General features: G+C 37.5%; 1 long non-coding RNA gene across 2 annotated transcripts in view; it reads left to right on the top strand.

Annotated features, from left to right (window-relative positions):
• The window catches only part of LOC139357726 (uncharacterized), a 67,886-nt gene that overhangs the window by 15,378 nt on the left and 29,801 nt on the right, over nt 1-22,707 (top strand). Inside the window, exon 3 of one of the 2 annotated variants that reach the window (XR_011611333.1) lies at nt 2,035-2,349. The exons of the other annotated variant lie outside the window; for it this stretch is intronic. This is a non-coding gene — a long non-coding RNA (uncharacterized lncRNA). Of the gene's footprint in view, nt 1-2,034; nt 2,350-22,707 lie in introns of those variants that run through there. 2 annotated transcript variants of the gene reach the window in all.

Raw genomic sequence — 22,707 nt, 5'->3', positions numbered from 1 at the left:
CATAATAATTTGATAAATAAGTCCTCGTGTCTATCGTCTAGGTGAGTTGGGTAAGTCTGGTATGATATCTCCTTAAAGTATTAGATATGATTCATCAATAAAACCAATTGGGTTTATCGTTTTAGGTGTAGGAATGCTTTAAATTATATATTCAATTTCTTTAACAGATACAGTACCTTTCAGATTTTGATGAATTGTGTTACTTTAAGAATTTGTCTTTTTTATGTGAAATTTTACCAAAACAAGAGCATAAAGTTCTTTATAATATCATTTATTATATTTTAAGGTCTGTAGGTTCTGATAATCAATGTCAGCAGCCAAAAGGAAGATACTCTGTAGAATTTATTTCTGTTATTGGTAACTTTGGATTCTCTCATTGACTCTTAATCAGCTTTACCAGTGATTTATATTAATTTATTGGACTCTACAAATAATTGATTTTGCTCTTCATAATTATACATGTGTTTTTCTTTTTTCTTTAGTTACATTTTAAACTATGTCATTTCCTTTCTTCTACTGTCTTTGACTTTTATGCACAATGCTTTTCTGTTTTGTTTTTGCTTTGTTTTACTAGCTTTCTGAGGTATAAATTAAATCATTGGTGGCCTTTCCTCTTTCCAGTTTTTGCATTTATCAGACATTTTATCTACATCCATTTAGCTACATCCATCAAGTTTTGATATCCCATTTTCATTATAATTTGCTTAAAAACATTTTCTAATTTCCAATATAATGTTTACATGTGAATTATTTAAAACTTCTGTGATTTATTTTCCAAAACATGGGAATTTTCTTGTCAACTTTTGTTTTTAATATCTTGTGAATTTTGTTATTTTCACTGTAGTCAGAGACTTTGTATAATGCAAACTTTTAAAATTTGGTGAAGTTTGCTCTATGGTTCAGTATGTGACGAATTTCAGTAAATGTTTCATATTCAGCTAAAAATGTGTATTCTCTAGTAGCATGTTAATTAGGTCAAGTTAATTAATGATACATTTTCAAATATTTTGTGTAGTTATTGATTTTCTCCCTTCTATCTGTTCTGTTATATACTAAGAGATGTATACTAAAATGTCACACTGTAATTGTGGATTTGTATGTTTGTTTGCATTTTTTGAATACTTGCTGAGTATATTGTAAGGATACAAAATTGGGTGTCTACAAATCTAGAATTATTTTCTATCTAATGATTTGATCATTTGATAACTGTGACATTTTCTTCTTTTCCTCTGGTAGTGCTTTGTACTTTAGTATTTACTTTGTTTTAAATCAATTATATTCAGACTGTTCGAGACATTCTAATCAGAGTGGGTCCATCTTGAATAAAGGTTACATTCCCAGGGGGTTGGACACTTTGGATCATAAGATGTTTACGGTTGAGTTACTGAATTAATGATGATAATTAACTTTAAAAAGACCCAGAATTTATGGAAATGTCCCAGTTCTTTAAGAACGAAAAGAATTCTTAGTTTAAGAATAGGTTTTGCTTTAAATATAATAGTACACTCATACATTCTTGCTGAAATCAGTAGTAACATAGGAAAATAACAATACTAACAGCCTGTCACAAACTGATTACAAGCCTCTGTAATAAAGCACACTGTTCTTAACAACACATATAAGCAAGCACAATGTTTAAGGTAAGGGTGTACCTCCTCTTGCTTTCTGAGGATACCCTAGCCTGTAATAGTCCTAATAAGCTATCTTAACTTCACTATACTGTGACTTTCCCTAAATTCTTTCCTGTGTGAGATCCAAGAACCTGCTCTTGGGGTCTGGGACAAGACCCCCTTTCAGGTGATATTTTCTCTGGTGACTCTGCCAGACCTTAATGAGGTGAGAGCTCCTTTCTGGTAACAATACCAACTTTCTTTCTTTTTCCTTCCTTTTACTTTCACATTTCTATATCCTAATATTGAGGGGGGGTGGTGTGTGTGCGTGTGTGTGTGTATGTTTAAGTGGTATATGGTTGTGATTTTAAAGACTTTAAACCTGATCTGACAATCATTGCTTTTCTGTTGTTTATTTCTTTAGGTTGAACTATAACTTACATACAAGTGAGGAAAGAAAAGAACTTTTATCTGAGGAAAAAGAACTTTTGCGTGAGGAATGTGAACCCTTTCAAAATATTAGGAGAAAAGAGGCATGAAAATGAGACAGCAATCATGTTCTATTCTGCCCTTTTGAGCTAGGTATTAATCTCTTGAAATGGCTTGCAGCTGCCACAACTATGAATTAGTCTAATAATGCCTCGTTGTATGCTGTAACTCACACCCTGTAGCTTACTACTGTATAGCCAATCACTAATCAATGTTATTTCTCTAAACCAATGATAATTCATAACATAATTTGATGAATATATCAGCCTATTATCTGTTCCCTCTTTTTTTGCCATTAAAAACCTGCCTGTAACAAAGGCCAGACAGAGCTTATATTGAAGATTACCTGGGTCTGAGTCTTGCAGGCAGCTGTCCTTATTTTGGCTCATGTAAACTCTTTGAATCACATTTTGTGTGTTGGTCTCTTCCTTTTAGGTTGACACAAGAAAGCTCACACCATAATGTAGAGCTTGATGAATTTTTGTAAATGCAACACACTTGTGTTACCAGCACTTGGATAAAGAGACAAAACATTACCAATATTCCACCATTCTTCTGTTCCCCTTCCAGTCCTTACCTTCCCAAGGCACCACAGAGTAAAAGAAAGCATGGATTGTGCCATTTTACAATGTTCAACTCTTACTTGAGCAATTTGCAAAGATTCCTGAGGGTACTCTCTAGGGTTTTCAATTCTCACTGAGTTTTTCTCAGAGACCCCTGACCATGGAAGATCCCTGTCTCCTCAGCATTGGGAAGTTGTCGAAAAGTCCAATCTTCTCTAGTTTTGGCCTTTTAGCCATCCAGCCTGCACAGCTTCAGACTTCATCAGTTATCTCGTGGGGAAGTGGCCCATGAAGCTTCTGCTTTTGTCATTCCAGTGTCTTTACAAATTCTAAAAGCTGGCTGATTTCTCCAGCTCCTGCAGCAGCCCTGTTAGGGCAAGTGCAGATTCTCAGCCTCTAGCCCTGCTTAGAATCAGTAAGAGAAACCAACTAAAGGGCAGCAGGAGATCCTCAGCTCACCTCTGAAACTTTCTCCTCTCGCTGGAACTTTCATTCCTCTAGATTTTATGAAAGCAGCTTTCAAAATAATGTGGTTGTATAACATAAAGGGTTGTTCTCACTGGGACTGTAAGACAGCCATGAACTATTCCATCTTATATGAAAGCAGAAGCAAATGCACATTTCATATCCTTGTCCTCTAATTAGAATGTTTACGCCATTTGAATTGAACAACCGAACACACATTTGTAGGGTTTTTTGAATTTTTATTTTTTTATTTCAACAGTTTTTGGGGGTGGTTTTTGGTTACATAGATGAGTTCTTCAGTGGTGATTTCTGAGATTTTACTATACCCATCGCCTGAGCATTGTACACTGTACCCAATGTATAGTCTTTTCTCTCTCACCCTGCAGCCCTTCCCCTTAAGTCCCCAAAGTCCATTATATCATTCTCATGCCTTTGCATTCTCATAGCTTAGCTCCTACTTATAAGTGAGAACATATAATGTTTGGTTTTCCATTCCTGAGTTACTTTACTTAGAATAATGGGCTCAATCTCCATCAAAGTTGCTGCAAAAGACATTATTTTGCTCCTTTTTATGGTTAAATAGTATTCTATGGTGTATATATATATATATATATACATTTTCTTTATCCACTTGTTGGTTGATGGACACTTAAGTTGGTTCCATATCTTTGCAATGATGAATTGTGCTGTTATAAACATGTGTGCAGGTGTCTTTCTAATATAATGACTTCTTTTCCTTTGGAGAGATGCCCAGTAGTATGACTGCTGGATCCAACAGTAGTTCTAATTTGGTTCTTAAAGGAATCTCCATAATGTTTTCCATACTAGTTGCACTAATTTACATTTCCACCAGCAGGGTAAAAATGTTCTGTTTTCAACACATCCATGCCACCAACTATTTTTTTTTTTACTTTAACTATGGCCATTCTTGCAGGAGTAAGGTTATATCTCATCATGGTTTTAATTTGCATTTCTCTGGTAATTAGTGATGTTGAGCATTTTTTTTATGTTTATTGGTCATTTGTGTATCTTCTTTTGAGAAATGTCTATTCATGTCCTTTGCCCGCTTTTTGATAGGATTATTTGCTTTTTTCTAGTTCAGAATACTAGCCCTTTGTCAGATGCAGTTTGTGAATATTTTCTACTACTCCGTAGGTTGTTTGTTTACTCTGCTGATTATACTTTTGCTGTGCAGAAGCTTTTTAGTTTAATTAGGTCCCACTGATTTATTTTTCTTTTTGTTGCATTTGCTTTTGGGGTCTTAGTCATGAATTCTTCGCCTAAGTCAATGTAAAGAAAAGTTTTCCCAATGGTCATGGGAGTTCATCCCCACTTGAGATCATACTGCAAGGTTCAGCTGGGAGCTTCTTTCACTCTGCAACCCCTCTCTGAGCTCACTGGCTAACTTCCCTGAGGGCCCCTGTGAGATACAGTCAGGAATGGCTTTCCTCAGTTTATGCTGGAGACTGGGAATGCCTACAAGGCACTTCCTGCTGCTGCTTCTAATTTTATATTTCATGCCGCTTCCTAAATCTGTTCCAGCTCTGGGTAGGGTTACGGCCTTCTCCCTTGGACTAGATTTTCAGATTCCACAGTGGAGATGTGTACCTGGAGGCAGACTTTCCTCCTCTCACATTCTGGGAACTGACAAATTTTCACCTGTCTCACAGAGTAGGCTGCAACCTACTGCTTCTTTCAAAGTGTCTGTGGATTCTTTCTGTTTTCCTGTTAAGTTCCTGTGGTGGTTCTGGAAAAAAAATTTCACAGTGTGAATCTGTACCCACGATTCTGTCCTTCTAAGTGGGAAAGACACACGAGCACTGCCTTTTGTACATCATTTTGAAAACATAAAATAAACGAACAAAAAACCCCCACACATTTGGTTTTATATCCTCCATCTTTATATATGTCGTTTGTCTCACCTGTTCAATATACTTCCTCTCATTCTTTGCCTTATTTTAGGTTATTTAAGTATTTTAATCATTTTTTCTCCATTCTAGCTCTATTGACTTAAAAGGTATACATCATTTTACTATGTTAGTGGTTAACTCAGGGATTGCCACATATACTTTCATGACAGTTTGAAAATACAAGGTCCTTGATAAACTTAATCACATTTACTCTCCTCTACCAACTTATTATTTCTGTGCTTGAATTATTTTATAATTTAAATCCCTCAATGTTACTATTTTTATATTTTCTAACATGCATATAGATTTTTACAGATATTTATCCATTCTGTTGATTTTCATTGCATCTCTGAGCTGCCATCTGGGATTATTTTCCTTCTGTCTGAATTTTCATCATTAATACATCCATTAGTGCAGGTCTGCTGATGACAAATTATTTTACTTTTTGCTTGCCTGAAAGTGTTCTGGGTATTCCATTTTCAATTTTAAGAGTTGTTTTCATGGGATGTAGGATTTTAGATTGGCAGCTATTGTTTTCAACAGCTTGAAGATATTTTATTTTCTTCTGGCTTCCTGGTTTTCTGTTGAGAAGTTAGATGAGTCCTATTGTTGCTCTTTTAAAGGAGAGTGTCTTTTTCATTGGTTGCTTTTGTATTTCTTTGATGTCTTTAGTTCTCACAGGTTTACGAGGATATGCGTAAGTATAGCTCTTTTGCTTTTTGATTGTTGCTGTGTATGTGCAACTTACTTGGGGTTGATAAAATTTTTGAATTCATTGCTTGATATCTCGATATTAGTTTTGGAACATTCTCAGTCATTACTGATACATTGCTTTGATCCATTCATTTGTTCCTTTCTTTCTGGGACCCAACTACAGACATTATAGAACTTTCACACTTGAGGCATGTCTAATATGATTTTAAATCTGACCAATGAATTCTGAATTCAAGAGTTTCAATTACTGAATTTCTTTTGTCCAACAATTTTATTTAATCTTTTAAAATAATTTTCATTACCTACCCAAAAGCTTAATCCTGTTTTTTTAAAAATTATTTGAACATATTCTTGAACATATTTTATTTTATGCTCTTTTCTGATAATCTAATTGCCTAAATTTTTATGAATATCTTTCTATAGTCTGCTTTTCCTCTTGATTTCTATTATCTTGTTTTCTTGTTATTGCTCCATCTTGTGTTTTTTTAATTGAATGCCAGACTTTGTATATGAAAATTCTAGAGGCAATTGGAGCTTCTGAATGATCTTGTTTCCTTTAGAGAGTTTTTACTTTTGCTCTAAGTAGACATTTAGGTTGTATATATGCATGTATAACACCCTGTATTATCTTAATCCAGTTAATACTTGAGTTGACTAAGGTGGTCCTTGCTGGGAAGAGGATTTTTTCTTTTTATTTCTGGTTCTCTCATACTCCTAGAGTACAGCCTTTCAGCCTCAACCTCCCAGGCTCAAGTAATTTTCCAGCCTCATTTTTTGTAGAGATGAGGTATAACTATGCTGCCCAGGGTGGTTTTGAACTCTTGGGCCCAAGGAATCCCCCTGCCTCAACCTCCCAAAGTGTTGGGATTACAGGTGTGGGCCACTACACCCGGTCTTGAACTACAGTTGTTGCTCTTTCAGCTGGAAACTACTTAGCCACTCAACCTCTTAAAAACTCTTTTTAGAATTGACAAATTCTCCAAAGGAAAAAGCTGAATAAATCCTTGTCTTCTCAATATTGGTTCTACAAATTATTTCTGCTGTACAGATGTCTTTTTCTTCTCTTTTTGGAGAGTGAGGAGGAAAATCTAGTTAATTTAATTGCTTTTGTTTTCACGTTGGTTAGGTTAAGAACAATCTGAGCCATTATGCCTGAGGGTATTTGGTGGCTGTTTATGCATTAAACACCAGAGCTCCTAAATACATGATACAAACATTAATAGAATTGAAGGTAGAAATTGTGGCATAATAGTAGACAACTTCAATATACTATTTTCAATAATGGATAAGAAAACCAGACAGAAGATCAATAAGAAAATGGAGTACTTGAGCAACACTATAGACTAATTGGACCTGATGGACTTATACAGAACAGTGCACAACAACAAAAGAATCAACATTCTTGTCAAGCACACATGGAACTTTCTCCAGCATAGATCACGTGTTAGTCCACAAAACAAGTCTTAACAAACTTAAAAGATGAAAATCAAAGAGAGTATCTTTTCTCATTACAATGGAATGAAACTAGAAATCAATACCAGAAAAAAACTGAAAACGCACTCTTTAATAGCCAATGAGTCAAATAAAAAAAAATCACATGGGAAATTACAGAATATCTTAAGACAAATGAAAACAAAAACACAACAAATCAAAACTTACAGAAGCAAGCAAAAGCAATACTAAGAGAGAAGTTTAAAAAGAAAAACCTCAAATCAACAACTTAAATTTATACCTCAAAGAAACAGAAAAAGAAGAATAAACTAAAACCAAAACAAGCAGAAGAAAGGATATAATAAAAATTAGAGCAAAGATAAACAAAATAGAGAATAGAAAAACAATAGGAAAAAATGAAAACTCAAAGTTGTTTTTCAAAAGAGATCAGCAAAATTGACAAAACCTTAGCTAAGTTAACCAAGAATAAAAGAGAAGACTCAAGTAAGTAAAATAAAAAATGAAAAGACATTATAACTGATACCACATAAATAGATAAGATTATAAGACAATACAATTGTACACCAACAAATTGTGTAACCTACAAAAATGAATAAATTCCTAGAAACATGCAACCTGCTAAGACTGGATCATGAAGAAATGGAAAATGTAAACAGCCCAATAATGAGTGAGGAGATTGACTCAAAAGCATCCCAACAAAGAAAAGCCCAAGTCCAGGTGACTTTACTGGACAATTCTATGAAATATAACATTTAAAGTGTCTCTATAACAAAAAATGCCAATCCTCTTGAAATTTTTTCAAAAACTTGAAGAGAAAGAAACACTCCCAAACTCATTCTGTAAAGCCAGCATTGCCTTAATGCAAAGGCAGACCAAGCTATTATAAGGAAAGAAAAAGGCAGACCAATATCCCTGATGAATATTGATGCAAACATCCTCAGCAAAATATTAGCAAACCACATTCAACAAATCATTAAAAGAATTATATAGCATGACCAAGTGGAATTTATTGCTGCAATGCAAGAATGATTCAGCATATGAAAATCAATCAATGTAACACGTTACATTAACAGAATGAAGGACAAAACCACGTGATCATGATTTTAAAAAAACTCTCAAAAAACTAGAAACTAAAGAAAACTACCTCAACATTATAAATGTCATATATGAAAAGTCCACTGTTAACATCATACTCAATGGTGAAAGATTAAAAGCCATTTCTCTAAGATGAAGAACAAAAGAAGGATGGCACTCTGCCACTTCTGTTTGATATAGTACTGGAAGCCCTAGCCGGCATAATTGAGCAAGAAAAATAAATAAAATCCTCCAAATTGTAAAGAAAGAAGGAAAATTATCCTTATTCATAGAGGACATGATCTCACATATAGAACACCTAAAATTCTACCATAAGCCTTTTAAAACTAATACATTCAGCAAAATATTAGAATACAAAATCAACATGCAAAAATCAGTTGCATTTCTATTCACTAACAATGAACAATTTGAAAAGGAAATTAAGAAAACAATTTCATTTATAATAGTGACAAAGAGAATGAAATAGTTAGACATAAACCTAGCCAAGGAAGTAAAAACTTGTATGCTGTAACTATAAAACATTATTGAAAGAAATTAAAGACAATTAAACCAAAAGACATCTGATGTATCTGGATTGCAAGACTTAATATTGTTAATATGCTGAGTGAGGGGCCAAGATGGCAGAAGAGAAACAGTTGTGGTCTGCAGCTCGCAGGGAGACCAACGCAGAATGTGGGTGATTTTTGCATTTCCAAGTGAGGTACCCAGTTCATCTCAATGGGACTGGTTAGGCAGTGGGTGCAACCCATGGAGAGTGAGCAGAAGCAGGGTGGGACATTGCTTTACCCAGCAAGTGCACAGAGCCAGGGGACCTCCCTCTCTGAGCCAAGGGAAGCAGTGAGGGACTGTGCTACCTGCCCTGGGTACTAGGCTTTTCCCGTGGATTTTTGCAATCCACCGAACAGGACAGTCCCTCATGAGCCTACACCACCAGGGCCCTGGGTTTCAAGCACAAAACTGGGCAGCTCTTTGAGCAAGAATCAAGCTTCAGGAGTTTTTTTGTGCTCCTGCAGCACCTGGAACTCCAGTGAGACAAGAGAACCGTCCATTGCCCTGGAAAGGGGGCTGAAGCCAGGGAGCCAAGTGGTCTTGCTCAGCGGGTCCCACTCCCATGGAGCCCAGCAAGCTAAGAACCACTGACTTGAAATTCTCACTGCCAGCACAGCAGTCAGGAGTCAACCTGGGATGATAGAGCTTGGTTGGGTGAGGGGCAACTGCTTTTCATGAGTCTTTAGTAGGTGGTTTTCCCCTGACAATGCTAAGGAGACTGGGATGTTTGGACTGAGCGGAATTCACCACAGCACTGCAAAGCAGCTGTGGCCAGACTGTGTCTCTAGATTTCTCCTTACTGGGCAGGGCATCTCTGCAGGAAATGCAGCAGCCCCAGTCAGGGGCTCACAGGTAAAACTCTCATCTCCCTGGGACAGAGCACCTGTGGGGAGGAGTGGCTGTGGTGGCAGCTTCAGTGGACTTAATCTTTCCTGCCTGCTGACTCTGAAGAGGGTGGCTAATCCTCCCAGCACAATACACAAGCTCTGCTAAGGGACAGCCTGCCACCTCATGTGGGTCCCTGACCTCTATGCCTCCTGACTGGGAGAGACCTCCTAACGGGTTGACAGACACCTCATACGGAAGAGCTTCAGCTGGCATCAGTCTGGTGCCCTTCGGGGATGAAGCTTCTGGAGGAAGGAGCAGACAACAATCTTTAGTGCTTTACAGCCTCCACTGGTGATACCCAGGTGAATGGGGTCTGGAGTGGAACTCCAGCAAACTGCAGCAGACCTATAGAAGAGGGGCCTGACTGCTAGAAGAAAAACTAGCAAACAGAAAGCAACAACAATAAAACCATCAACAAAAAAGACCCCCCAGCAAAAACCCCATGCAAAGATCATCAGCCTCAAAGATTAAAGGTAGATAAATCCACGGACATGAGGAAAATTCCAAAAGCCAGAATGCTTCTCCTCCTCCAAATACTTGCAACACATCTGCAGCAAAGGCACAAAACTGGATGGAGAATGAGATTGATGAATTGGCAGAAGTAGGCTTCAGAAGGTGGGTAATAAAAAAATTCCTCTGAGCTAAAGGTGCATGTTCTAACCCAGTGCAAAGAAGCTAAGAACCTCGATAAAAGGTTACAGGAACTGCTAACTAAAATAACCAATTTAGAGAGGAACACAAATGGCCTTTTGAAAAAATCATAAATGGTTTTTTGAAAAAGCTTAATAAAATAGACCACTAGGCTAGACTAATAAAGAAGAAAAGAGAGAAGAATCAAATAAACACAATAAAAAATGATAAAGGGGATATAACCACTGATCCCACAGAAATACAAACGACTGTCAGAGAATACTATAAACACCTCCATGGAAATAAATTGGAAAATATAGAAGAAATGGATAAATTCCTGGACACATACACCCTCCTGAGACTAAACCAGGAAGAAATCAAATCCCTGAGTAGACTAATAACAAGTTCTAAAAATGAAGCAGTAATTAATAGCCTACCAACCAAAAAAAGCCTGGGACAAGACAGATTAGCAGGCAAATTCTACCAGAGGTAAAAAGAGGAGCTGGTACCATTCCTTCTGAAACTATTCCAAACAATGGAAAAGGAGGGACTGCTCCTCCCTAACTCATTTTATGAGGTCAGTATCATCCTGATACAAAACTGGGCAGAGACACATAAAAAAGATACCTTCAGGCCAATATCCCTGATGAACATTGATGAGAACATCCTCAATAAAATACTGGCAAACCAAATCCAGCAGTACATCAAAAACCTTATCCACCACAATCAAGTCAGCTTCATCTTTGGGATGCAAGGCTGGTCATATAAAATCAATAAATGTAATTCATCACATAAACAGAACTAATGAAAAAGAAAACACATGATTATCTCAATAGATGCAGAAAAGGCCTTCAATAAAATTCAACATCCCTTCATGTTAAAAACTCTCAAGAAACCAGGTATTGATGGAACATATCTCAAAATAATAAGAGCTATTTGTGACAAACCCATAACCAATATTATACTGAATGGGCAAAAGCTGGAAGCATTCACTTTGAAAACCAGCACAAGATGAAGATGTCCTCTCTCACCATTCCTATTCAACATAGTATTGGAAGTTCTGGCCAGGACACTTAGGCAAGGGAAAGAAATAAAACGTATTCAAATAGGAAGAAAGGAAGTCAAATTGTCTCTGTTTGCAGAAGACATGATTCTATATTTAGAAAACCCCATCATCTCAGCCCCAAAACTCCTTAAGTTGATATGCAACTTCAGCAAAGTCTCAGGATACAAAACCAGTGTGCAAAAATCACTAGCATTCCTATGTACCAACAATAGACAAGCAGAGAGCCAAATCATGAATGAACTCCCATTCACAATTGCTACAAAAATAATAAAATACGTAGGAATACAGCTAATGAGATACGTGAAAGACTTCTTCAAGAACTACAAACCACTGCTCAAGGAAATAAGACAGGACACAAACAAATGAAGAAACATTCCATGCTCATGGATAGGAAGAATCAATATTGTGAAAATGGCCATACCACCCAAAGTAGCTTATAGATTCAATGCCATTGACTTTCTTCACAGAATTAGAAAACACTACTTAAATTTCATGTGGAACCACAAAAGATCTCGTATAGCCAAGACAATCCTAAGCAAAAAGAACAAAATGAGAGGTATCACGCTACCTAAATTCAAACAATACTACAAGGCTACAGTAGCCTAAACAGCATGGTACTAGTACCAAAACAGATATATAGACCAATGGAACAGAACAGAGACCTCAGAAATAATACCACACATCTACAACCATCTGATCTTTGACAAACCTGACAAAAACAAGCAATGGGGAAAGGATTCCCTATTTAGTAAATGGTGCCGGGGAAACTAGCTAGCGATAAGCAGAAAACTGAAACTGTACTCCTTTCTTACAACTTATACAAAAATTAACTCAAGATGGATTAAAGACTTAAATGTAAAACCCAAAACCATAAAAATCCTCAAAGAAAACCTAGGCCATACCATTAGGAACATAGCTATAGGCAAAGACTTCATGACAAAAACACCAAAAACAATCGCAGCAAAATCCCAAATTGATGAATGAGATCTAATTAAACTAAAGAGCTTCTGCACAGCTAAAAACCTATCATCAGAGTGAACTGGCAACCTATGGAATGGGAGAAAACTTTTGCAATCTACCCAACTGACTGACAAAGATCTAATATCCAGAATCTATAAGAAACTTAAACAAATTTACAAGAAAAAAACAACCCCATCAAAAAGTGGGCAAAAGTTATGAACAAACACTTCTCCAAAGAAGACATTTATGTGGCCAACAAATATATGAAAAGAAACTCATCATCACTGATCATTAGAGAAATGCAAATCAAAACCACAATGAGATACCATCTCACGCCAGTCAGAATGGCAATTATTAAAAAGTCAGTAAACAATAGATGTTGACAAGGCTGTGGAGAAATAGGAACACTTTTACAGTTGGTGAGAATGTAAACTAGTTCAACCACTGTGGAAGATAGTATGGCAATTCCTCAAGGATCTAGAACCAGAAATGCCATTTGCCCCAGCAATCCTGTTACTGGGTATATATACAAAGGAATATAAACCGTTCTACTATAAAGACACTTGCATATGTACGTCTATTGCAGCACTATTTACAATAGCAAAGACATGGAACCAACCCAAATGTCCATCAATGATATACTGGATAAAGAAAATGTAATACATATATACCATGGAATACTGCATGCAGCCATAATAAAGAATGAGATCATGTCCTTTGCAGGGACATGGATGAAGCTGGAGGCCATCATCCTCAGCAAACTAACACAGGAACAGAAAACCAAACACTGCATGTTCTCACTTAAAAGTGAGAGTTGAACAATGAGAACACATGGACACAGGGAGGGGACCAACACACACCAGGGCCTGTCTGGGGGTGGGGGACAAGGAGCAGGAGAGCATTATGACAAATACCTAATGCATTTGAGGCTTAAACCCTAGGTGATGGGTTGAGAGGTGCAGCAAACCACCATGGCACATGTACGCCTATGTAACAAATCTGCACATTCTGCACATGTATCCCGGAACATAAAGTAAAAATAAAAAAGAAAAATAAGCAAATAAAATAATAAAAAAAGAAAAATATATTGTTAATTTGCCAATACTACTCACAATGATCTACAGATTCTATGTAATCCCTAGGAAAAAAATGACTTGTTTTTTGCAGAAATTAAAAAAATATATATATACCAAAAGTCATATGGAGACTTAAGAGATTCCAAATAGCCAAAACAATTTTGGGAAAAAAGCGAAGTTCTTATACTTAGTGATTTCAAAATATATTACAAAACTACAGTAGTCAAAACAGTGTGCTACTGGCATAAAGACAGACAATAGACCAGTGGAATAGAATAGACTGCCCAGAAATACTCCCTTATGTGTCTGATTAAATAATCTTAGATAACGGTGTCAATATCACCCAAAAGGGAACAACAGTCTCCATAACAAAATGGGGGTAGGAAAACTGGATATTCACATGCAAAGAATAAAGTTGGGCCTATATATTTCTCCTTATAAAAAGATTAACTCAAAATGAATTAAAGACATAAACATAAGAACAACAACAATAAAATTCCTAGATGCAAACATAAGGGAAAAGCATCATAACGTTGGACATGGCAATCAATTATTGAAGATGACACCCGAAGCATAGGCAATACAAGCAAAAATAAACAAATGAGACTACATTAAATGTTTAAATTTCTGTGCATCAAAAGGCACAGTCAACAGAGTGAAAAGGTAACTTACATAATGGGAAAAACATCTGCAAACTCTATATCTGATAAAGGGTTAGAGTAATATCCAGGATATGTGAAGAATTTCTACAATTCAACAACAAAAACCAACCCAATTTAAAAATTGACAAATGACTTAAATAGATATATATTTCTCCAGTGACATGGAAATGGTAAAGAAACATAGGAAAAGATACTCAACATCACTGACCATTAGAGAAATACAACCAAAACCATATGAGATATCATCTCACACCTATTAGGATGGCTACTTTGGTTATCTAATAATAAGTAAAAATCAAGTGTTGACAAAGATGTGGAGAAATTGAGAAAGTGGAAACCTGGGTGCTAGTGTATACTAAGAAAAGTTGAAAGCAAGGTCTCAAAGAGATATTTGTGCATCCATCTTCCTAGTAGCATTATTCACAAAAGCTAAAACATGAAAGCAGCTCAAAGTCCATGAGTGGATGAATGGATAAGCAAAATGAGGTATATATATATATATATATATATATATATATATATATATATATATATACACCGTGGAATATCATCCAGTCTTAAAAAGTAAGGTCACTCTCTTGCATGCTACAACATAGCTGAGCCTTGGAGATATTATCCCAAGTGAAATAGGCCAGTTAGAAAATGACAGATAATGTATAATTTTACTTATGTAAGTTATGTAAAGCATTCGGATTCATAGAAACATTGGAATGGGGCTTATCTCAGTTTAGGGGGAGAAGGAAATGAAGAGTTGCTGTTTAAGAGGTACAATATTTTGGTTTTGCAAGCTGAAAAAATTTTAGGGATCTGTCACACAACAATGTGAATACACTTAATGCCACTATTCTGTACACTTCAACATGGCTGAGATGCTAAATTTTACATTACATGTTTTTTACCACCATTAAAAAATAAATTTGTAATGATTAAATAATAAAAAGAGAAAGCGATGATCGTGGCAGTCCCTGTGCTCACAGTATAATTATAGTGGTACCGGCATTGGGTTGATAAATGTCTCAGAAGAAGAGGAAATTATGGCTGTAATAAAGTTGTTATGAAGTAAGTATCAGAAGTCTAACCTTGATGCCATGATAGAAGACGAAAGAGGCCAGAGGAGAGCAAAACATAAAGGACTAGGTGACTTTCCAGAAGGGCATTGAAGCATTCCTAAGAGTCTGACCAGTGAAGCTACTGAGTGAAAAACCAATTCATGTCCAGGGAAGTTTTTCAGGGCATTGTATTTGTAGAGGTATAGTGAAATTGAGCCTGGAGTTGTCAGCTGGAGTGGAAGCCTTGAGTGCAAGATTAATAAGCATCATTTGTTGTGGGTAGTAGCCAAGAACAGCTAGCAGAGGTTTCAGGCATGAGTTCACTTGAACAGAGATGTGCTTTAGGATGATGAGCCACAGCAGCAGCAGATAGGATGAATGGCTGTGATATGAGAAAGAAGCAGAGAGTGGTTAAGAGACGAATACAGCCTTCCAACTGAAAAAGCAATGATATACTCCGTTATACCTTCGTCAGGCAAGGTATGACTCTACTGAGCGGGGAAGGTTGCTGAAAACCAGCCAGTTCTCTGCACCCCAAACTGTGCTCCTTAGGGAAAAGATGCCTTTTCCTTATTTGCACAACATTGTATTATGAGATGGAAGTGGCCTTGGAATTGGTGAGGCATTGTAAAATGGTACCCAAATCCAGATACGTTAGGGTTTTTTTTTGTTTTTTTTGTTTTGTTTTTTTTGAGACGGAGTCTCACTGTATCGCCCAGGCTGGAGTGCAGTGGCGCGATCTTGGCTCACTGCAAACTCCGCCTCCCAGGTTCACGCCATTCTCCTGCCTCAGCATCCAAGTAGCTGGGATCACAGGCGCCTGCCACCACGCCCGGCTAGTTTTTTTTTTTTTTTTTTGTATTTTTAGTAGAGACGGGGTTTCACCATGTTAGCCAGGATGGTCTCGATCTCCTGACCTCGTGATCTACCCGCCTCGGCCTCCCAAAGTGCTGGGATTACAGGCTTGAGCCACCGTGCCCGGCCAGATACGTTAGTTTTAGAGAGAGGGATGAATGAATAAGTCACCTTGGAAAGTCCATGTGTGGGAGTCATGGAGAATGAAGTAATATTAACAGAAACAGGGAGGTCAGAAGGATAAGTGTGGTTATTTAGATTTGTATGTTCATTTAAGATCTGAAAATATTGCAAAATAACAAGAGCAACAAAATCTAATGGAAACTCTTTATAATGAAGCATGTAGATTTCAGGATATTAAATATTAGTGGAGGTTTCTAGATATCTCCAAAGCACTGTGGGAACAGTGCTTTGTACTTGATAACAGCCATCTTTTGTTCCTTTTTTTCATGCTTGCTAAAAATTGGGTGCTCTTAGACAACTACTTACAAAAAAATATCCTACCCTGCACAGGGAAGGCTCTCTGGGCCTGGTCAGCAGTTACAACTGTTGCTTCTAGAAGTCTATGTGACTCTGTGTCTCCTCTGTAGGGATCTCCTTCTCTATCCACTAACTCTCTCTGTTCGCATTCTTCACCCTTTTTAGTTGATCGAATTTTTTTCTTTCTTTTTTTTTCCATCTGTGTGTTTGCCTGTTTCTTCATCTTCATCCTCCAACCTTGCTAATTTATTCATTCACACATTCATTTGGCCATTATTCACACATTCATTTATTTAAGCCCATGTGGTAGGCAGAATTCTAGGATGTTCCTCTGAATCCCACCCCATGTCAGAGATAGAAGATGTTAGAGAGAGTCAAAGCTGCAACAGATGTTGTCCTACTGGCCTTGAAGGAACATACATCCCTGTTACAGAGAAGGCCACAGAGCAAAAAAGAGCAGGAAGCCTCTAGGACCTGAACCTCATCCCGGCTGGTGGCTCAAAAGAAAGTGGGGACCTGCAGCTATAAGGAACTGAATTTTGCCAACAACCACATGATCTAGAAAGAAAACCCAGAGTCCCAGAAAGGAACGCAGCCTGGCCAACATCTCTCATTCAGTCTTGTGAGACCCTGACACTGAGTCTGTACTTTTGCTCTGCAGAAACTGTGGGATAATAAATAAAGGGTGTTACTTTAAGCCTCTATGTTTGTGGTTACTTTTACATGGCAATAGAAAATTGAAACAGGTTGGCCTTCATTCCTGTTAGTCTGTCTCTGGGCCTGAGTTCCAGAGCTACTAACTCTGCTTACCCAACCCACTGTGCTAGCACCACTGTCCCTGAGTTCCCCAGTGGAGAGCCAAGGTTCTCCATTTCCTGGGCCTGCCCATGATTCCTGGTCAGGAAACTGTTTATCGTGCTCATCTCCTGGGGTCTGCGCCCTTGTTTTGACTTAAACACACAACTTTTTAGCCAATCTCTGCACAAACTGACCTGACCGTTTCCTTTTTGCCCACAACTTTGACAGCCACCTTATCGTTTACCAGTCCAGGCAGTCCTTTTCTTTAAGCCATTCTTTTTTTCTGCAGCTGCTCCAAGACCTGATATTAAAGGGAGCAAAGAGTTTTGATCCATCAGTGTGAAACAAAAGCACCTCAGAGAAATCTGGTCAGAATCATCATCATTTTAATGAAGGGGAACATAAAGTCAGTGCCTTCTTAACCAGGAGTCGCTGGTCCATCAGTGAGCGATAGAGACTCTGAACCTCTGAGGAATTTCGTTTGAGATAATCTGGCCAATGCCGATAGTGTGGGGGTAAATTCACGACAATCGAGCAACCTTGCTAGTACAAGATCTCACTTGGTGAGGTGTGCCACAAACTTGCCTCCACCAAACTGATATTCTCATTTTACCCCCTAGACTGTGAACCCTGCCATTGCCTTGGTTTACCACTCAGAGTTGCAGCTGCTCTGTTTGGAGGAGGGAGAAGAGAGACTTACCCTTGGGAGTCTGGATTTGCAGAAGTTCCAGGTGGAGGCAAGAGTCAGGAAAATATAATATTTGTCTTCTGCAGCAGTTCATACATCTTTTTGTTTGTAAGGCACTAAAGGCCTAAGCTGAAATTATCTCTTCAACCAATGTTTTCTCTCTTGTATTGCTATTGTTCTTTATTTCTGCTGTCTATGCTTTTATTTTTCCTTTTTGGAATCCATAAGAAGAGAATACCATTCCCAACTTAGGTGACGGGTCATCCTCCATTGACCCTCCTGTCTTTGGATAAGTGTATGATGTTTCATACGGCAAACACTGTATCAAATGAATTGTATGACATAACTAGATACAGAACAGCATTTTGTGAAAAATAAGTACTGATTTGGAATAAAAATTACTTACATTATTTTTTTCTTTCTTTTCTTTCTTTTTCTTTTCTTTTCTTTCTTTCTTTCTTTTTTTTTTTTTTTTTGATATGGCGTTTCACTCTTTTTGCCCACTCCCGGGTTCAAGCAATTCTCCTGCCTCAGCCTCCTGAGTAGCTGGGATTACAGGCACCTGCCACCATGCCCCGCTAATTTTTGTATTTTTAGTAGAGGCAGGGTTTACCATGCTGGCCAGGCTAGTTTTGAACTCCTGACCTCAGTTGAGTCTCCCACCTCAGCCTCCCAAAGTGCTGGAACTGCAGGCGTGAGCCAGTGTGCCTGACCACAAATCTTAATGTATTAAATAGATAGGATTCTTTTGCTATTTGAAGGGGGAATAAAATACTGAAACATTTGAAATTAATGATGAGGAGAATGAAGATTCTTCAAAAAAAAAAAAGAAAACCATTTCATATAGAAATCTTTCAAGCAAAAGCAAAGGATTATATCCTACTCACCATATGAAAAAAAAGGCAAAGGAATATTGTAAATGTTTTATGCGTTGAATCATGTTTAGATGAAGTCTGCATTTACCACAATTAGAGTGAAATAAGCGGGTAATGTAAAGGTTGGAAATGTTTAATATATTCTCCAGATTTTCCGAGTTTCAACTGCTTGAATGAAAATATTTAGAGAAGACCAAGTCCTATGGGTGAGATCAAAATCTTAGAGATTGGAAAGATGTGATTTTTTTTCCCCTGTTCCCCACAGCATGGGCACAGCCTGTGGCCTTTGCTCACTGGCAGAATGTGGGGTGAACTTCATAGGCCCTGAGAATGTGGGTTTTTCTCACCAAAGATAGGAGCAGATATTTCAAGAACAGCTTTCAAAGCAGCAGATTTTATTTTTTATTAAAAAAAATCTCACATGAGTTAGATTTAAGACAAACTAAAATTTATTTCTCTAGGTGAAGACTTCTTAATTGTTCTTACTTAATATGACTTTTATCATAATAAATACAATTCATGGACTTTTATCATATTAAAAACAATTCAAAGTGAATGGTTGGAAAAGAATCTCATTGCCAAGGTTCATCAAAAATGGAAAAAAAATGTGATATGTTGATTGACTGATCAATTAATTTAGAGAAAGAATACAGCCACTCTGGATAAATCCCATGTACAGTGAACATTCTGCATTATTTCTTTCTTTGAATAAGGAATAGACATTGATCTTACTCCACCTTGTATAGAACTAGTTCTGTAGTTCAGATTTGTAAAATTCCTGCAAAGCAAAGTTCAGTGGAAACTTTCCCTAGTTAAGATCTTTCTATTCTTATGTTGGTGCTTAAAAGTGCTGTTCTTTCTGGCAAATCTTGCTAAAGTCTAAAACCTTTCTAACATGCGACGACTATTGTCTTCCTGAGGAAAAAACCCCTAAAACTATCTATAATTAGTAGGTCCTATTGTGAAACACCACCAGCATACTTACGGGATTCTGGGGCTGCAGGTTTAAAGAAAACCTAGAGATTAGAAATAGGGAAGAGCTCACCTTGCCTTGAACCATGATAATATTTCTATGAAGTAAAGTGAGTTATATTTCCTTGAGCCGCTCACAAATTCTTGTTTAAAAGTAAAAAGGCATCTGTAACTTTAAGAAGAAAAAAAATACAGAGAAGGTAAACACCACCACATGATGCAAATCTATAGCTCCCCAAAACTGTAATTTATACCTTCTTACATTCCGGTAACTTTCAAATGAGTTTACAGTTTATTTAAACATGTACCAAATGTTATTTACTTGGAGCTACAGAACAATCCAGAGTAGATTTGTTAGGCCAGGCTTTCAACCACCAAATAAGAAAATTTGTCATATGAGTTGCTGGCATACTCTTAACTCTGTAGCAGAGCACACTAAACTGTAATAATTTTTCTTTGGTCATTTTCAGCTCTTAATATCATTTTGATGGTTGATGTAAGAGCTGATTCTCTTTCTCCTTTGATCACAGAAAGTTGAATTTTTAGTGATTACAGTTTTTAAGGATTTTTTTTCTTTGATGGAAGCATAAAGAAGGTCAGAGCTTTAATTCTGTCCATTAAAGTGGGACAGAGCCTTGACTTAGAAAAGGAGGCAGTCACTGGGAAGGAGGGCACTAGCCTAGTGGCCTCTAATGGACATTATTTTCTGGTAGATGGTTGAGTTCTCTGTGACCTCAATCTTATCCTTTTATTCTGGTGTCTTTGGCCATTTCTGTCACTTTTCTCAAATTTAAAATCATTACGGGCACTCTTTTAGTCATTTCTGCAATTCTTTTCCCCAATATTTTGTCCTTCTAGAATATTCTATGCTTTATCCCCACTACCTGTGTTCTTCCTTCAGCAGTCTTTTCCCTCTTACCCACACCTTGTCCTTCCTCAGTGTCATTTCCACTCTGCCCACCACAGTGTTGCTAGGTTTGCTTCCTCTCCACTAAGGGACACGTTGTCTTGCACACTGCATGGCCCTTTCTCTCCAGGCGGTGAGTTAAACAAACATGCAGAGCACCCAGTACTTACAGGCCTTTCTCAGGATCATCTTACGAGTTCGTTCTTTCTACAAACTAATTCTCTTTATAAGAACTTGCGATTTTCACAACCTGTTTGGCAACTACTTCATAGGGTAAACTAAATGGCAGTTATACATTTCTTCTGTAATCTGCCATTTTGTATGCATGCATTTGGGAAGCATTGTATTTTTTAAAACACTCCAGCTGGCAGGAAACTGATAGCCAACAGTTTGTGCACATTACTACCACGATTGTTTGTGCTTCCCAATATTTTGAGTTAGGAGTTAAATGACAATCCTAAGCAGTTTTGCAGTTGCCTTTATTGCGATGTCTTGGTGTATCGCTGTCAGACACACTCAGAATCTGGAGCAGAGACAATGAGAAAAATCTGTATGTTTTAAAAATGTACTGCTTTTAGGAAGCCTGATTCTAACTCCAAAATGTAATCGAAGAATTAAGTCACATTTTGAGTTCAGTGGAAACTTTCCCTAGTTAAGATCTTTATTCTTATCTTGGTACTTAAAAGTGTTTTTCTTTCTTGCAAATCTTGCTAAAGTCTAAAACCTTTCTAACATGCGATGACTGTTGTCTGCCTGAGGAAAAAACCCTAAAACTATCTATAATTAGTAGGTCCTATTGTGAAAACACCACCAGCATACTTACGGGATTCTGGGGCTCAGATTTAAAGACTGGGTATAAAGCATAAAGAAGAAGTTCAGGAGAAAATGTCTTGACATTGCAAATCTATTTCCATTTTTTTGTTTTTTCTGAAAAAGGCAATCCTACTACAGATGAGAAATGTAATACTGAAATACAATGTGAAAGTATATGGGTTTCTAAGAAGGTCAAATTTTATATTAAACTTCATCAAGGTCACTCTCATTTTCCTATTTTATATGCTGCATTTCAAACATGTTCATGAATAGTCATCTCTATAATCAAAGAATGACACTAGTCATGTCATCAGACTTTGCCTTTTTAAGTACGACAGCCACAGTGCTTAGAAAAATATAATGTCACCTTAACCACAGTGTGATGTTGAACCCATTGGCTATATGCACATAGAGGGCTGCAGGAGAATCTGGACCGTATCCAGTGGTCTGCGGGTTCAGGGCACATGTGGCCTGTTAGAGAGAAGCCCAGCTCATGGAGTTTAAAATCTGAAGTGATGTAGTGGTGTAGCTGCCCAGCTACCACAGGCTGGAAATGATGCTGGGCCCTGAGGGCCCTCCTGCTAAACCTGCAAGTTCTGTTCTGACCTCTCATCGACTGTAGGGTTTTTCCCAGATTAGTTCATGTTTAAGCAAACATAAGTATTAATGTTTGCATTGAAAGAATCCAGACCAGGCTTTGAAGACCTTTCCTTCAGGATTCAAGCTTCTGCTGTGGTCCTGTGTTCTAGTATGTGAGAAGCACATACAGAAAGCAGAAGGCTCTCTTGTCGCGTGATTATATATGAAAGATGACCAGTGACGATTTGTCTTCCTTTCCCTGACCCTTTCTGGTAGCAAAATAACTAGCATCCCCCTTTCAAGGCCACAATGCAGCATCCCTGATAAAACCAACACTGAGCCATGAGTGGCTAAGGAAGATTTCTTCCTTCTGGTCTTGGGTGCTGGTAAGAGAAGTATCTAGTCCTGCCTTGTGCAAGCCATATGGCATGCCAACCAGTCATGCCAGGCCAAGGACCATGAGAACCCAGGGAAATTTTCTCCTAAGGTCCCTAAAATATGTGAGGGAGACTGAGACTGAGACTGAGTATCCTCTTGTCTCCGTGTACAGAATAGGCTGACT

This window comes from Macaca nemestrina, chromosome 13 (genome assembly GCF_043159975.1).
Source record: "Macaca nemestrina isolate mMacNem1 chromosome 13, mMacNem.hap1, whole genome shotgun sequence".
NCBI lineage: Eukaryota > Metazoa > Chordata > Mammalia > Primates > Cercopithecidae > Macaca > Macaca nemestrina.
This window is presented reverse-complemented; position numbering and strand designations above follow the sequence as displayed.